This window comes from Eumetopias jubatus, unplaced genomic scaffold (genome assembly GCF_037043125.1).
Source record: "Eumetopias jubatus isolate StellerSeaLion01/CBP00866 unplaced genomic scaffold, mEumJub1_p1.0 scaffold_4, whole genome shotgun sequence".
Classification (NCBI taxonomy): Eukaryota; Metazoa; Chordata; class Mammalia; order Carnivora; family Otariidae; genus Eumetopias; species Eumetopias jubatus.
In genome coordinates, this window is record NW_028274810.1 from 50177078 (window position 1) to 50196179 (window position 19102).

Consider the following 19102-nt stretch of genomic DNA (forward strand, 5'->3'; position numbering starts at 1 on the left):
TAATATCCTCCAGGTTGATCCACATTGCCATAAATAGCAGGATTTTCTTTTTTTTTTTTTTAAGTCTGTGTAATATAACACTGTATGCATATACCACATTTTCTTTATCCATTCATCTACCAATGGACATTTAGGTTGTTTCCATGTCTTGACTATTGTAAATAATGCTACAGTGAAATGGGAATGCAGACATTTCTTTGAGATTCTGACTTCAGTTCTATTGGATATATACTCAGAAGTGAAATTGCTGGATCATATAGTAGTTCTATTTTTAATTTTTTGAAGACTCTCCATACTGTTTTCCATAGTGGCTGCACCAATTTACATTTTCACCAACAGCATACAAGGGTTTCCATTCACCATATCCTTGTTAACACATATCTTTATATATATTCTACATATATATGAGTTTATATTTAATTTATATATGTTATATATATAAATTTATATGTACTATATATAATTAAATATACTATATATAGCCATTCTAACATGTGTGAGGTGATACCTCATTGTGGTTTTGATTTGCATTTGCCTAATGATAAGTGATGTTGAGCACATTTTCATGTACTTGTTGGCCGTTTGTATACCTTCTTTGGAGAAATATGCATTAAGTTCCTTCTTATGTTTTTAAATTGGATTATTTATTTTTTGCTATTTGGTTGTAGGAGTTATTTGTATTTTTGGGATATTAACTCTTTATTGAATATGTTTTGCAAATATTTTCTCTCATTTAGGTTGCTTTTCATTTTGTTGGTGGTTTACTTGGCCGTGTGGAAGCTTTTCAATTTCATGTAATCCTGTTAGTCTAATTTTGCTTTTGTTACTTGTGCCTTTAGTGTTCTTTCCAAAAAATCATTACCAAGCCAGTGTTAAGAAGATTTTTCTGGGGCGCCTGGGTGGCTCAGTTGATTAAGCGTCTGCCTTCAGCTCAGGTCATGATCCCAGGGTCCTGGGATCGAGCCCCATGCCGGGCTCGCTGCTCTGTGGGGAGTCTGCTTCTCCCTCCCCCTTTGTCCCTGCTAGTGCTCTCTCTCACTCACACTCTTCACTCACACTCTCTCAAATAAGTAAATGTAATTTTTTTTTCTAAAGCTAAAAAAAAAAGAAGATATTTCCTTACGTTTTCTTCAAGAAAGATTTATGGTTTTAGGACTTACATTTAAGGTTTTAATCCATTTTGAGGTTTTTTTTTTTATGATGTAATAAAGGTCAATTTCATTCTTTTGCATGTGGATATCCAGGTTTTCTTAGCACTACTTATTGAAGAGATTGCCGTTCCCTGTTGTGTATTCTTGGCACTGTTGTTGAAGATCAATTGACCATACATGCATGATTTTATTTCTGGGCTCTCTATTTTGTTTCATTGGTCTATATACTTCTTCTTATATCTGTACCAGTTTTGATTATGTAACTTTGTAATATATTTAAAAATAGAAAGTGTCATGCCTCTAGCTTTGTTTCTCTTGCTCAAATTACTTTGGTCATGCAGTGTTTTGGGTTCCAAAAGAATTTTAGGATTTTTTTTTTCCTATAAAAAATGTCATTGAAGTTTGATAGAGATTGTATTACATTTCTATATTGCGTTGGGTAGAGTGGACATTTTAACGAATAATTCATCTAATCCATTAACACAACATGTTTTTCCATTTATTTGCCTTTTAAAATTTCCTTCACCAATGTTTTATAATTTTTAGTGTATGAATCTTTCACCTCCTTTGTTAAGTTTATTCCTAAGTATTTTATTCTTTTTTTATGTGTAAATAAGTTTGCTTTCTTGATTTCTTTTTCCAGTTGTTCATTGCTAGTGTGTATAAATGCAACTGATTTTTTAATATTTTGGTTTTGTATCCTGTAACTTTTCTAAATTTATTCTTTTGTGTGGAATCTTTAGGATTTTCTACATAAAAGATCATGTTATCCAGAAACAGATAATTTTACTTCTTCCTTTCTGATTTGGATGACTTTTATTTATTTATCTTGCCTATTTGCTCTGGCTAGGATTCCCAATACTATGTTGAATAGAAGTGGTGAGAGTGGGTATCTTTCCCTTGTTCCAGATGTTAAGAAAAAACGTTTTTCACCACTGAGTATGATGTTAGCTGTGGCGTTTAATGTGTTGAGGTAAGTTTCTCTATACCTTATTTGTTGAGAGTTTTTCTCATGAAAGGGTGTAGACTTTTGTCAAATAGTTTTTCTGCATCTGTTAATATGATAATGCTATTTTATCTTTTGTTCCGTTAATGTGGTATTATTACATGGATTAATTTTTCCATGTTGAGTGATGCTTACATCCTGGGGATAAATCTCACTTGATCATGGTATATGATCCTTTTAACATGTGGTGAATTTGATTTGCTAGCATTTGGTTGAATTTTTTGCTTCTATGCTTATCAGGAATATTGGCCTGTAGTTTTCTTTCCTCGTAGTGCCTTTGTGTAGCTTTGGTATCAGGGTATGTTGGCCTTATAAAATGAGTTTAGACATGTTTCCTCTTCTGTTTTATGGGAGAGTTTAAGAAGGATTGATAATAATTATTTAAATGTTTGGTAGAATTCACCTGTGAAACAGCCTGGGCTTTTCTTTGTTGAGAAGTTTTTGATTACTGATTCAATCTTCTTATTTCTTACTGATCCCTTCAAGCTTTTTATTTCTTCTTGATTCAGTCTTGGTACATTGTATGTTTCTAGGAACTATCCATTTTTTCTAGGTTGTCCATTTTGCTGGCATATAATTATGCATAATGACTCTTATGATTTTTAAAAAATTTCTGTGGCATCAGTTATAATGTCTCCTCTTTCATTTCTGGTTTTTATTTGAGTCTCTCTCCTTTTTCTTATTCTTGCTAAGGTTTTGTTGATTTTGTTTACTTTTTTAAAAAATCAACTCAGTTTCATTAGTTTTTTGTATTGTTTTCCAATTTTCTATTTCACGTATTTCTACTCTAATGTATATTATTGCCTCTCTTCTGCTAACTTTGGGGTTAGCTGGTTCTTCTTTTTCTTGTTCAGTGTGGTATAAATTTGGGTTGTTTATTTGAGATCTTTATTCTTTTTTAATGGAAGTGTTTATTGCTGTGAACTTGCTTCTTAGTATGGCTTTTGCTACATCACATATATTTTGGCATGTTGTGTTTTCATTTTCATTTGTTTTGAGATATTTTTGAATTTCCATTTTGATTTCTTCTTAGATTCAATGGTTGTTTAAGAATGTGTTGTTTAGGGGCGCCAGTGTGGCTCAATCGGTTAAGTGTCTGCCTTCAGCTCAGGTCATGATCCCAGGGTGCTGGGATCAAGTCCTGCATCACGCTCCCCACTCAGCGGGGAGTCTGCTTCTCCCTCTCCCTCTGCTTCTCCTCCTGCTTGTGTGCTCACTTTCTCTCTCTCTCTCTCTCAAATAAATAAATAAAATCTTTAAAAAAAAGGAGTATGTTGTTTAATATTCACATATTTGTGAATTTTCCAGTTTTTCTTCTATTGATTTCTAGCTTCATTCTACTGTGGTTAGAAAAGATTCTTGATATAATATTAATATTCTTAAATTTACTAAGATTTGTTTTTTAACCTGGTTTATGATCTATCCTGGAGAATGTTCCATGTTTGTTTGAGAAGTATGTGTATTCTGCTGTTGTTGGGTAAAATGTTCTGTATGTTTCTCTTAGGTACTTCTAGTCTAGAGTATTGTTTAAGGCTATTGTCTCCTTATGATTTTCTGTCTGGATGTTCTATCCATTATTGAAAATGGGATATTAAAATCTCCAACTATTGCTATCTACTTCTCCCTTTAGATCTCTCAGTGTTGCTTTGTATATTCAGTTGTTCTGATGTTGGGTACATACATATTTATAATTGTGATATCTTCCTGTTCAATTAACTCTTTTATCATATAAGGACCATCTTTGTCTCTTATGACTTTTTTTTTAAGATTTGTTTTTTTATTTGAGAGAGAGAGAGCATACAAGCAGGGGGAGGGACAGAGGGAGAGAATCCCCAAGCAGACTCCCTGCTGAGTGTGGAGCCAAATGCCGGGCTTGATCTCATGACCTGTGAGATCATGACCTGAGCTGAAACCAAGAGCTGAATGTTCAACTGACTGAGCCACACAGGCACCACTCTTATGATTGTTTTTACTTAAATTCTATTTTGTCTGATAGAAGTCTAGCCATCCTGCTTTCTGCCAGTTACCATTTGCATGAGATATCTTTTCCCATTTTTTTCACTTTTAGACAATATATGTGCTTAAATTTAAAGTGAGTCTCTAATAGAAAGCATTTGCATCTCGCTTTTTTTAATCTACTCAGTCACTCCCATGTCTTTTGATTGTGGAGTTTAATCCATTTACACTAAAAGCAGTTCTTGGAGTGCCTGGCTGGTTCAGTCAGTGAAGTGTTCCACTCCTGGTTTTGGCTCAGGTCATGATCTCAGGGTCCTGAGATTGAGGCCTGCACTGGGCTTCAGGCTCAGGGTGGAGTCGGCTTGTCCCTCTCCCTTCCTCTGCTTGCACTCTCTCTCTCTTTCTCTCAAATAAATTAGGAAAATCTTTTATTTTAAAAAGCAGTTATTGATGGATAAGGACTTACTAGTCCCATTTTGTTCATTGTTTTCTGTTTTGTAGCTATTTTGTTCCTCCTTTCCTCTCTTGCTGTCTTCCTTTGCAATATGCTGATTGATTTGTGTTGATAATGGTTTGATTCCTTCCTATTTTTCTTTTGTGTATCTTCTTTAGGTGTTTTCTTTGTGGTTACCATGAGGCTTACATAACACATCTTAGAGTTAGAACATTCTATTTTAAGCTTTAAAACAGATTTAGATATGTAATTCTCTAAGCACCCTCAAAGCCACAGGAACACCTTATTGTGCTTCCTGTCACATTGTATTGACAGTGTTTGTTTCCTTTATCATATCTTCATCTAGGCTGAGAGATTCTTAAAAAAAGGGCTTTTGCCTTATTTTCTTCATCTCTTTAATGGCTGGCACATAATGTGTGTTCAATGTTTGTTGAATACAATTAAGGGAGCTTTACAGTTTTATAAAATCCTTTATACTTCTTATCTTACTTGTTATCTTAATTGCTATCTCTCTCCTGCACTAATTCTAAGAATTAGATTGTTTTACTCTGATTTTGTAAGTAAGGGAAATGAAATTCAGAGAGTTTCAGTGCCTTATTCATTGTTATAAAACTTGCAGTGATATACTGTTTTCCTAATCTAAGGCAATGCATTTTGTGTTCATATTTGAAACTAGAAAGACATTTTACAATTTTTTTTCAACAAGAGAAAGGAAAAAGGAGACTTAAATCAATTAGAAAATTCATATTATTAAATGTTTCTTTCACAGTAGTTAAGGGTCTCTATATGGAAAATGAGAACAACGGTAAAGGAAGCTGTAATCACCATTGCTCAATTATTTTCTATTTCCAATCCATTACATTTAAAATGGAAAATCTCCTTCTGACAGAAAGAAAAAAATGAGGTGTTGATTTATATTGTGCTGCCTTGTTTAATGTTGTGTCAATAAGATGTCACAGATAAAAGTAAAACACATATTCATTTATATTCATAATTGAAATCTCTCAACTGAATTTTGGTAAACAGCTGGATGGTCTAAAACAACTGAACAGTTGGTATCCTGAAATATGAGAAATCATAGGGAAATTCACTTTCTTTGATGAAAAATATGCCAACATTGAATTGTTGATTTGAGGTAGTATTTGCAATGTCCCTGGCTCATCCAAATTAACTGAATGTTTGACCTCAATATGGGTGCTGATACAGCTTAAGTGGAATGAATGCTGCTTGATTATGATGAAATCAAAGCAATGAGCTAAAGGTTTTTTTAAATCCTTTTTAGACAACATTTTAACTAAAACAAATATAAACCATTATATAATATATGAAACTTGTGGTCTGCAAGTGTTCCAGCAATAACCAAACTAAAATATCTTTCTGTTGGGTCACAGAACCTTACATTGAAACCAAACAAATCTCTGAATAAGCTTTAAACAGATATAAAAGCTCTAAACAGGTTTAAAAGATAAAAGACTTAAAGAAATATAAAATACAATGGCTTTAATACTTTCAATTAAATCTTTCAAAATACTACATTTTTATCTGGGTTGAATTTCAACATAATAATAAGATCTTTAAAGATTTTATTTGACTAGGAAAGATGGCAGAGGAGTAGCGGACCGTATTTCAACTGGTCCCCGGAATTGAGGTGGATATCTACCAGACCACTCTGAGCACCCACGAAACCAGCCTGAGATGTAAGAAGATCTGGATCTCTACAAACAGAATATCTCAGGCGGTTTGTTTCCAGGTATGAAGCATGGAGCCCTGATTCCTCAGAGGATAAATGGCAGTGGGAGGGAGCCTGGCCATGGGGATCCTACAGCGCCGGTGAGTGACAGCCTCACTCACTGTGGACAGGGCACAGACTCGCAGACTGGTAGTGGTGGGGAAAGGACTTTAGGGCAGCCCCCCCCCCGGGGGGGGGCAGAAACCCGGAGCGGGGGTGGGGGTCGCACCTGCGAACTGGGGGTGGCTGGTGGTTTTAGAAGCACAAAGGGCAGAGACATGCCCCAACCTGGAGGCAGGACTCGGGGCACTATGGAGGGGCACACAATTCAGGCCACTGCAGTTTATAGCAGCACGGACAGAAACGGAGACACTGTGGCCTGGAGAGCTCACTGAAGAACAGACTGTGGTCTCTCTGCTCTGAGGCAGAGGGTTGGAAACAGTCTCTTCTGCTCTGACTCACAGAAGAGACGTGGAAAGCCACCGGGGAAAGCCGCCAGAGAACAAAAGCCCCAAAAACTGATTCCCGCTGAGCCTATCCCCCGCCACAGTGGGGCAGGGCAACTCTGCCCAAACAGGGTTGCCTGAGTAACAGTGCGGCAGGCCCCTCCCCCAGAAGACAGGCTGGGAAAACAAGAGGCCAGCAACCTTAAGGTCCCAAGAAAACAGGTGCATTTTGCTTGACTTCTGGTCAATAATTTGGACTCTATGCATTCCCTCAAACACCCATCACAGAATGACTAGGAGGAGGAACCCCCAAAATAGGAAAGACTCAGAGATTATAACTTATGCTGCAGATTTACAAATGGATGCAGATATAACCAAGATGTCAGAGATGGAATTCAGGCTAGCAATTGTGAAGACAATGGCTAGAATGGAGAAATCAGTTAATGGCAACATAGAGTCTCTAAGGGCAGAAATGAAAGCTGAATTGGCAGAACTTAAAAATGCTATCAATGAGATCCAATCCAATCTCGATGATCTAACAGCTAGGGTAACTGAGGCAGAAGAACGAATAAGCGACCTGGAAGACAATATACTAGATAAAAGGGGAAAAGAAGAGGCCAGGGAAAAACAACTCAGAATCCATGAAAATAGAATCAGAGAAATAAGTGACACCATGAAGCATTCCAATGTCAGAATAACTGGAATCCCGGAGGGAGTGGAGAGAGAGAGGACTAGAAGATGTATTTGAGCAAATCATAGCTGAGAACTTCCTTAATCTGGGGAATGAAACAAACATTCGCGTCCTAAAGGCAGAGAGGACCCCTCCCAAGATAAGGAAAACAGGCCAACACCCCGGCCTGTAATAGTAAAACTTGCAAATCTTAGAACCAAGGAAACCATCTTAAGGGCAGTTAGGAGGAAGAGATTCCTTATGTACAGAGGGATGAACATCCGAATAACGTCAGACCTATCCAGAGAGACCTGGCAAGCCGGAAAGGTCTGGCAAGACATATTCAGGGTACTAAATGAGAATAACATGCAGCCAAGAATACTTTACCTGGCAAGGCTGTCATTTAGAACGATGGAGAGATGCAGAGCTTCCATGACCAGCAGAAAATGAAAGAATATGTGACCACTAAGCCGGCCCTGCAAGAAATATTAAGGGGGGTTCTATAAAAGGAGAAAGACCCCAAGAGTGATACACAACAGAAATTTACAGGGACAATCTCTAAAAACAACGTCTTCACAGGCAACATGATGACAATTAAATCATATCTTTCAATAATCACTCTCAATGTGAATGGCCTAAAGGCTCCCATAAAACGGCACAGGGTGGCAGATTGGATAAAAAGACAGGACCCGTCCATACGCTGCCTACAAGGGACTCATTTTGAACCTAAAGATACATCCAGACTGAAAGTGAAGAGATGGAGATCCATCTTCCATGCCAGCGGACCTCAAAAGAAAGCTGGGGTAGCAATTCTTATATCAGAAAAATTAGATTTTAAACTAAAGTCTGTAATTAGAGACACAGAAGGACACTATATCATTCTTAAAGGGTCTATCCAACAAGAAGATCTAACAATTGTAAATATCTATGCCCCCAACATGGGAGCAGCCTCTACATAAGCCAACTGTTAACCAATATAAAGAGTCATATTGATAACAATACGTTAATGGTAGGAGACCTCAATACTCCACTCCCAGCAATGGACAGATCATCTAAGCAGAAAATCAACAAGGAAACAAGAGCTTTGAATGATACACTGGATCAGATGGACCTCATAGATATTTACAGAACATTCCACCCTAAAACAACAGAATACTCATTCTTCTCGAGCGCACATGGAACTTTCTCCAGAATAGACCACATACTGGGTCACAAATCAGGTCTCAACTGATACCAAAAGATTGAGATTATTCCCTGCGTATTCTCAGACCACAATGCTTTAAAACTGGAACTCAATCACAAGAAAAAATTTGGCAGAAATTCAAACACTTGGAAGCTAAAGACCACTCTGCTCAAGAATGTTTGGGTCAACCAGGAAATCAAAGAAGAACTTACACAATTCATGGAAATCAATGAGAATGAAAACACATTGGTCAAAAAACCTATGGGATACTGCAAAGGCGGTCCTAAGGGGGAAATACATAGCCATCCAAGCCTTACTCAGTGATGTTGTAAGGCTTACTTAATCAAAAAAATACAAAAATCCCGAATTCACCAACTAACTCTACACCTTAAAGAACTAGAGAAAAAGCAACAAACGATGCCTAAGCCACGCGTTAGAAGAGAAATAATTAAAATTAGAGCAGAGATCAATGAATTAGAAACCAGAAACACAGATCAGATCAACGAAACTAGAAGTTGGTTCTTTGAAAGAATTAATAAGATCGATAAACCAATGGCCAGACTTATCCAAAAGAAGAGAAAGAACCCAAATTAATGAAATTATGAACGAAAGGGGAGAGATCACGACTAACACCAGGGAAATAGAAACAATTATTAGAAATTATTATCAACAACTTATTGTTAATAATATTATTATTAATTATTAATAATAAAATTATTATTAATGATATTGATAATATCATTATTTATCAATAATGATAAAATTATTATCAACCAATAAACTGAGCAATCTGGATGAAATGGAGGCCTTACTGGAAACCTATAAGCTGCCAAGACTGAAACAGGAAGAAATCGACAACCTGAACAGGTCAATAACCAGTAACGAGATTGAAGCAGTGATCAGAAACCGCCCAAAAAACAAGAGTCCAGGGCCTGATGGATTCCCTGGGGAATTCTACCAAACCATTCAAAGAAGAAATAATACCTATTCTACTGAAGCTGTTTCAAAAAATAGAAACAGAAGGAAAGCTTCCAAACTCATTCTATGAGGCCAGCATTTCCTTAATCCCCAAACCAGGCAAAGACCCCACCAAACAGGAGAATTTCAGACCGATATGCCTGATGATTATGGATTCCAAAATCCTCAACAAAATCCTAGCTAATAGGGTCCAACAATACATTAAAAGGATCATCCACCACGACCAAGTGGGATTTATCCCTGGGATGCAAGGGTGGTTCAACATTCGCAAATCAATCAATGTGATAGAACACATTAATAAGAGGAGGGAGGAGAACCATATGGTCCCCTCAATTGATGCTGAAAAAGCATTTGACAAAATATAACATCCTTTCCTGATTAAAACTCTTAGAGTGAGGGAACATTCCCCAAGTTCATAAAATCCATCTATGAAAAACCCACAGCGAATATCATCCTCAATGGGGAAAAGCTGAGAGCCTTTCCCTTAAGATCAGGAACTCGTCAAGGATGCCCACTCTCACCACTATTGTTCAACATAGTACTAGAAGTCCTAGCAACAGCAATCAGACAACAAAAAGAAATAAAAGGTATTCAAATTGGCAAAGAAGAAGTCAAATTCTCGCTTTTCGCAGATGACATGATACTTTATGTGCAAAACCCAAACGACTCCACCCCCAAATTACTAAAACTCATACAGCAATTCAGTAATGTGGCAGGATACAAAATCAATGCACAGAAATCAGTTGCTTTCATACACTAACAACGCAACTGTAGAAAGAGAAATTAGAGAAATGATTCCATTTACAATAGCACCAAAAACCATAAGATACCTCGAAATAAACCTAACCAAAGAGGTAAAGGATCTATACTCTAGGAACTACAGAACCCTCATGAAAGAAATTGAAGAAGACACAAAAAAGATGGAAAAATATTCCATGCTCATGGATCAGAAGAACAAACATTGTTAAAATGTCTATGCTACCCAGAGCAATCTATACCTTCAATGCCATCCTGACCAAAATTCCAATGACATTTTTCAAAGTGCTGGAACAAACAATCCTAAAATTTGTATGGAATCAGAAAAGACCCCGAATCACCAAGGAAATGTTGAAAAAGAAAAACAAAGCTGGGGGCATCACGTTGCCCGATTTCAAGCTATATTACAAAGCTGTGGTCACCAAGACAGCATGGTACTGGCACAAAAACAGACATATAGACCAATGGAACAGAATAGAGAACCCAGATACGGACCCTCAACTCTATGGTCAAATAATCTTTGACAAAGCAGGAAAAAACATGCAATGGAAAAAAGACAGTCTCTTCAATAAATGGTGCTGGGAAAATTGGACAGCCACATGCAGAAGAATGAAACTCAACCGTTCTCTAACACCATTCACAAAGATTAACTTAAAGTGGATGAGAGACCTGAATGTGAGACGGGAATCCATCAAAATCCTAGAGGAGAACATAGGCAGTAACCTCTTTGACATCGCCCACAGCAACTTCTTTCAAGGTACATCTCCAAAAGCAAAAATGAACTTTTGGGACTTCATCAAGATAAAAAGCTCTGCACAGCAAAGGAAACAGTCAACAGAACAAAGAGGCAAGCCACAGAATGGGAGAAGATATTTGCAAATGACACTACAGATAAAGGGCTGGTATCCCAGATCTATAAAGAACTTCTCAAACTCAACACCCAAAAAACAAATAATCAAGTCAAAAAGTGGGCAGAAGATATGAAAAGACACTTCTCTGAAGAAGACATGCAAATGGCTAACAGACACAGGAAAAAATGTTCATCATCGTTAGCCATCAGGGAAATTCCAATCATAACCACATTGAGATACCTCCTTACACCAGGTAGAATGGCAAAAATTGACTAGGCAAGAAACAACAAATGTTGGAGAGGTTGTGGAGAAAGGGAAACCCTCTTACACCGTTGGTGGGAATGCAAGTTGGTACAGCCACTTTGGAAAACACTGTGGAGGTGCCTCAAAAATTAAAAATAGAGCTACCCTATGACCCAGCAATTGCACTCCTGGGTATTTATCCCAAAGACACAGATGTAGTGAAAAGAAGGGGCACATGCACCCCAATGTTCATAGCAGCAACATCTGCAATAGCCAAACTGTGGAAAGAGCTGAGATGCCCTTCAAAAGACGAATGGATAAAGAAGATGTGGTCCATATATACAATGGAATATTACTCAGCCATCAGAAAGGATGAATACCCAACTTTTACATCGACATGGATGGGACTGGAGAAGATTGTGCTAAGTGAAATAAGTCAGAAGAGAAATTCAATTATCACATGGTTTCACTTATTTGTGGAACATAAGGAATAGAATGGAGGACATTAGGAGAAGGAAGGGAAAAATGAAGGGGGGGGATCGGAGGGAGAGATGAACCATGAGAGACTATGGACTCTGAGAAACAAACTGAGGGTTCTAGAGGGGAGGGGCGTGGGGGGTAGGTTAGCCTGGTGATGGGTGTTAAGGAGGGCACGTACTGCATGGAGCACTGGGTGTTATACGAAAACAATGGATCGTGGATCACCATATCGAAAACTAATGATGTATTGTACCGTGACTAACATAACAATAAAATTTTAAAAAAATAAAGATTTTATTTATTTATTTGACAGAGAGTGTGCAGGAGAGCACAAGCAGTGGGAACGGCAGAGAGAGAGGGAGAAGCAGGGTCCTCGCTGAGCAGGAAGCCTGAGGCGGGGCTCCATCCAGGATCATGACCTGTGCCGAAGGCAGTCACTTAACCACTGAGCCACCCAGGCACCCCAATAATAAAATCTTTAAATGAGGCATAAATAGAGGTACTATGATGCACAGAGTAGTTGTTTGTTATAATTTTTTAATGATTAAGTAGTTATTTTTATAAAATTTTTTAAAACTTTTGGTTACTGTGTATACTTAACTTTCATCTGAATGGCTTTTATGATCTTATAATGCTTACTTGTTCTTAATTTTTTTTTAAGATTTATTTATTTATTTGAGAGAGAGAGAGCGTGTGTGTGTGTTCCAGTGGCAGCGGGGGGTGGGGGGAGTAATGTGGGAGAGACGGAGGGAGTGAGAGAGAGAACCTCAAGCAGACTCCACACTGAGCACGGAGCCTGACTTGGGGCTTGATCCCACAACCGTGAGATTAAAGACCTGAGCTGAAACCAAGAGTCATATACTCAACTGACTGAGCCACCCAGGCACCCCTGTTCTTGATTTTTTTTAATCTTTCTTTAAATCTGTTCACCTGCCATCACAGTCCAAATCCAAGCTTCATTCCAAGTGCCGTCACTTTTCTCTGTATTCCTTCTTAATTTCCAAGTACTAATCTAGCCTGACACTTCCAGGTATTTTAACATACGCTTTCTCTATCACCACATCTCCTCTTAATTCAGTTTCTTATCACCTATCAGCTAAAACTTTGCAATTGTCCATTTCCTTGCTGCTAGTCCTGCTCCTACCAAAGCAACTTCCATCCATTGCTTCGGAAAGTAAGATCTGTTCACCAGAGCACTGGATTCATATAGGATTTTTTTCTCCTGTCTTCACAAAAAGATATGTGTAGAAGTAGAACATGCTTGTCAAAACACTGATGTGTCTTAAGATACATAAATTTCTTGTGAATTAACAACGTGCCAAGCCTTAGAACTAACTAAATTTAAATTGTATATAATTATATATTAGATAATGTATATAATTTATAATATAAAATATTTGATATGCAATATATATTATATATCATATTATATATCACAAAGCATATATTTATATATGTGATTTATATATATAATACACATATATGATAATCTAGATGTTATTCATATGAATATCATAACTCTGGCTGCATTGCAAATTGTCCCCAAGGGACAGGATGGACAATACGCTGCAGCTTGGTGTCTCACAATCCTGATCCCTAAACGTGGTATTTATATGTTTTCTCTTTGCTGTCTGAATTTGATTTTTTCTTTAAATTCTGCTTGACAATATTTACAGCTCTTAAATTCTTACTCTGCTTCTAAAAAAATAATAAATGTTACTTCTTTCAAGGAAAAGTAGCAAAGCTTGTAAGTCAGACAAAGTAATCCAAACTTTTCTGAACTGAGTGAATTTTAGGTCTGACCAATTGGGTTCTTTTTCCCACCTCTCCCTTACCTTTAAAGGGAAGACATAGGAGAAGGGAGGCAGCTGGATTGGTATAACAAACAAAACAAACTTAATAATAAAAAAAAACACTGGTCTCTCTAACAATACCATGGGAAAAGCAACCGAAGCCAAAATGTATGAGAAAGCAATTACTACCTTCCTTTCCAAATCCACCCAAGATATAGAATATCCAACCAGCCCCCTGCCTAGAAGTGGGCTGCTGTCTCAATAATCATTCTAAAACAGTAATTTTGCTTAGGTGTTGTGGGAGAGCAAGAGTCAAACAAAATAAAACAAGAACAAGAACAAGAAGTGATAGGAAAGCATGACGCATTAGGTTTCCAGATCAGGTTTTAGATTCTAAATCTTCAGTTCCACTTAGATTTTTTTAAGTTACCTAAAATCTTTGAACTCTGGTTTGTTATTGATACGAATGGACTTAAAATACCTACAGCTTTGGAAGTAATTAGTCATATTACTGTAATAGCTAATATTTATTTACTGTTTACTCCATATCAGCATAATCTAAGTGCTGTACACACCTTACTTTATTTCATCATTCATCAACATTGCTGAACAGGTTCTTTAATTATCAAAATGGAGAAATTTAGTATTATTTCGCCTATAGTAACTTACACAAAAGTTGGCAAGCAGGAATTAAAATCTATGACTGTCTGAATCTGGAACATGAGTGTCTACCATCATACAACATTGCACTGGATTAAATGAAAATATGTGTGTGGATGTAACTGATACATGACATGTACTAACTATATGTCAGTTTCTTTCTCTTTCTATTTTATAATATTCATGACTCAACAATGAAATCATAATAGTATTGTTTTAATTTTATAGACCTGGTATCAGCAAGTCTAAAAAGTTTTAAAATATTTTCAAAGTATAAGAAATGGAACACAAGATCACAGTAAATAATCAAGGAAAGCCTCTTAAAGAAGATAAAATATAAGATGACTTTAAAGGAGGCGGTACATATAGACCAAAATGAGGGAAGTGAGAAGGTAATTTGCCCTCTACATAGATCCATATATAAAAAGAGAATTAGTTTTATCATTTTTTTCATTGATTTTGTAGTCTTTATTATAAAGTTCTTCATTGGCCAATAGAAGTTAAGTGCTTTATTTCCCCAATACAATTGACTTAGAGTTGTAATAACCTATTTGAGTTCTATGAGCCATATTCCTGTGAACTCTAAATCTGAGTGTTCAGTTCTTCATTAACATCCTGATTTACATGTCCCTCGTGCTGCTACAGCTGCTTGACTCGGCATAGGCCCATTAGTGGAAATGCTTTGACAGAATCAGAGGCAAATATTCTCTTGCTTCACTGGGCATATACTGAACAACCAGAGGTATTCATAAGCAAAAAAATGCTTAATAAGTAAAACATAGGTAACAAAACTAGACATTCACAGATTTTTTTTTTTTTTTGGCAGAGGTGATATAGTGCTGTGAGGCCATTTACCAAATTAAATGAATAGAACTTGATTTATTGTCATTTTATTAACTTGTTACTTATGAGTAGTTTTACTTGGGCTGGGTCCATGTACATAAATTTGTCACAGTTAGTCAAATAATAGATTCATCTCCACCCATATCCAGACATAACAAGTGTTTGAGTGTAGACTCCATATTAAAGTACTCCATATAATTAAACCATGAAGTGTGCCACCATTTTGTTATGGCAATAGGTTCAGCAAAACACCAGGTTAAACATTTGTACTTATTAAGTGTTCCTGAAATGTTGATATAGATATGTCAATAATCACTAAGGAATCCAATTTTACTATATATTTATGAATAAAAACCCAATGTGTTTGTACTTCAAAGTCAATAAAGTCTATAAAGGATGAATAAAAGCAATTCCTGAAAACGGTAATTAATGGAACTGATGATTAACATTAATATGGACCATGTACTGTGGTAGATGCTGTGTAGAGACTGCAACTCTCCCCTAGGATCCATTTTTTCTCTTATTTCTTTGGTATTAAACTCCAAAAACTCCAGAATAAGACTGAAAAACATCTGCTGCTAGAGATTATAATAGCCATGTGACTAAGTTTGGGTCAGCGGGATGTAAGTTGAAATAATATGTATAACATGTGTTAACTTCCTCAAGACAAGCTCTCTGTCCTGGACTTTTTTTTTTTTTAAAGATTTTATTTATTTATTTGAGAGAGAGAGCGAGAGAGCACGAGTGGGGTATGGGGCAGAGGGAGAAGCAGACTCCCCACCGAGCAAGGCACCCGACGTGGGGCTCCATCCTGAGACCCCAGGATCATGACCTGAGACAAAGGCAGATGCTCAACTGACTGAGTCACCCAGGCGCCCCTGTTCTGGACTTCTATTCTTTCTTGTCCCCCAAAACAGGAATGCCGACACAGAGGTCAGCCAGCTTCAACCAGGAGCATGACTATGCCATAGGATATGAGAAAACATCAACATGGAGAGAGCTGAAGTCCCTGAATGACCTTGCAAAGGAGACTCACCTACGCATCTTGGTCTTTTAGATGTCAGAGAAATACGTTTCTTTTTTTGAAGTAACTATAATTTTAGGTGTTTTGTTATAGCACCTCAGCCTATACTGTGAATAATAAATGGGATTTATGTATTTCCCCTCATTTGATCTTTAAAACAACCAGTTGGCATGGGCATTATTATCTCTATGTTAATGTTCAAAAAACTAGGTTATATAACAATCCAGTCTTAAGTTCATATATAATAGAAAAAACATTTGAGTACATAACTTATGCCTTTTAAACAATCATTTGATTTTTTTTTCTGGATTCATATCCCCCTTCAATGCCCATGTAATGTGCTATTGAACGCCTTTCTCTCCTTTACTCCTCGGTGTCTAGCTCCTCTGTGAATTCCCCGGTGCTGTCTTGCTACCTCAGCAGCTATTCTCAGTCATTTCTGGGTTCAGCACTTCCCAGAACTGCAGTGGTGAGGTGTTTTGGTTTGTAATGTGTAAATTTTCAGTATATATAATTGAAAAACTATATTGAAAAAGTTCCATTTCTCATGAGTTCATGTAAACCAAAGAGAAATAAATCTGATTGCATTAAAAAGACCAATTCAATGAAATAAATATGCATCTCGTAGGCGTAGAGACTGAAATCTGGTTTATTGCACACTTTTGAAAACTTCCATTCCTGGCTCACAGTCTTCTTCTTGCTCTCCTTTATCCTTAGTGACCTGTGCATCAATGATCTCTATCGAAACCAGAATCTCAGTTTTGTTTTGTTTTGTTTTGTTTTGTTTCTTTCCACCTCCCTATGACATTTCTTCCACTCCGCTTCAGCCATCTACTCTTCTGGATGCACCTGGGTGCTGTCATCAGAAATTGAGTCTTCTCTTACATCTGGGTTTCGGACACCCCAATACTTGATCATAACTTTTTGTACTTCTAAGACATTTGCTGTAGAACCACAACTCTTCTAATTCAACTTCCTTGCCTTTACTACGTTCCTTGTTCGGGTTAAATCCCCTGGTCTATAATTATAATCACACCTTGGCGAACATCCTTGGCTCATTTGCTCTTCTCTCCCTCTGTTGTTATCACACAATATATCCTCAACCTTAGAGAAACCAAATTATTTTCTCCTCTTTGCGTGTACCCAAGGAAATGAATATAGCCAGAGAAAACCACAGAGCACGGGTTTCACTTTAAATTCATAACCACAAACCTCAGACAGGTCCCTGATTCTGCACATTAGTTCTGCTGTGTTTTCCTATAAAATTCATTTCTCACTCTCTGAAATAATTATTTCACACATTGTCCCATCTGTTCCTGCTTCCCCTGGTTATGGTAGAGAAAGGCTCCCTCCTCTTTGTTTTCTATTCCATCCCTCCCTTCTTGAGCAACTGACTCCTTCCTTTAACTTTTAAACTTTCATTCATCACCCCGTTCCTTCTTTATACCTCTACCTCAGCCAGGTAGAGGAATGCTCTGACAATAACCCCGCTTTTCTGCATCATCATTTTCTCTCTTTTTACTGTGTATCATTCTCATCAGTATATATGAACCTGCCAGAGTACTTCCCATCTTACAAAAAAAAAAAAAATCTGCCCTTGATCCCACATGTGCCCCCTTGTTTCTCCACATTTCTTTGTCTCTGTTCATAAACTATTTTGAAAAAGTCATCACCTGTCTTCATTTCTTCATACCCTGTTATTTTGTTAACCTTTCTAATCAGTATTCCATCCCCACCAAGCTACTGAAATTGCCATTTCCTATGATTATCTTATCAGACTTTGAAGCACATTTCAACATAATTGACCACCCTCTTTCTGAACAAACCTCTTTCTCAATTTTGATAACACTATGCTCTATTGGTTTTCTTACAAAGGTTTTAGTTGCTTTTTCTATATACGACTATTGAAAGTCTGCATGGAGCTCAGTTCTTGGTTCTTGTCTTTATATTGTCTTGCTATATGAGCTCATCCATTCCTATGACTTAGAAAATTATCTTTATGCTGTCAACTCTCATACTTATATCTACAGTTCTTTTTCTGTTTATTTTTTTTAATTTTTTATTGTTATGTTAATCACCATATATTACATAATTTGTTTTGGTGTACTGTTCCATGATTCATTGTTTGTTCATAACACCCAGTGCTCCATGCAGAACGTGCCCTCCTCAATACCCATCACCAGGCTAACCCATCCCCCCACCCTCCTCCCCTCCAGAAACCTCAGTTTGTTTTTCAGAGTCCATCATCTCTCCTGGTTCATCTCCCCCTCTGACTTACTCCCCTTCATTCTTCCTCTCCTGCTATCTTCTTCTTTTTCTTTTTCTGTTTATTTTTATTATTTATTATTCTTTCTTTCTTTCTTTCTTTCTTTCTTTCTTTCTTTCTTTCTTTCTTTCTTTCTTTCTTTCTTTCTTTCTTTCTTTCTTTCTTTCTTTCTTTCTTTCTCTTTCTTTCTTTCTTTCTTTCTTTCTTTCTTTCTTTCTTTCTTTCTCTTTCTTTCTTTCTTTCTTTCTTTCTTTCTTTCTTTCTTTCTTTCTTTCTTTCTTTCTTTCTTTCTTTCTTTCTTTCTTCCTTCCTTCCTTCCTTCCTTCCTTCCTTCCTTCTTTCTTTTTTATTATGTTGAGTTAGCCACTGTATAGTACATCATTAGTTTTTGATGTAGTCTTCAATTATTCATTAGTTCTGTATAACACCCAGTGCTTATCACAACATGTGCCCTCCTTAATACCCATCACCCTCTTACCCTCTCCTCTCTGAAACCTTCAGTTTGTTTCCCGGGGTCCATATTCTCTCCTGGTTCATCTCCCTCTCTGATTTCTCCTCCTACAGATTTCCCTCCCTTCCCCTATGGTCCTTCGTGCTATTGCTTATGTCCCAC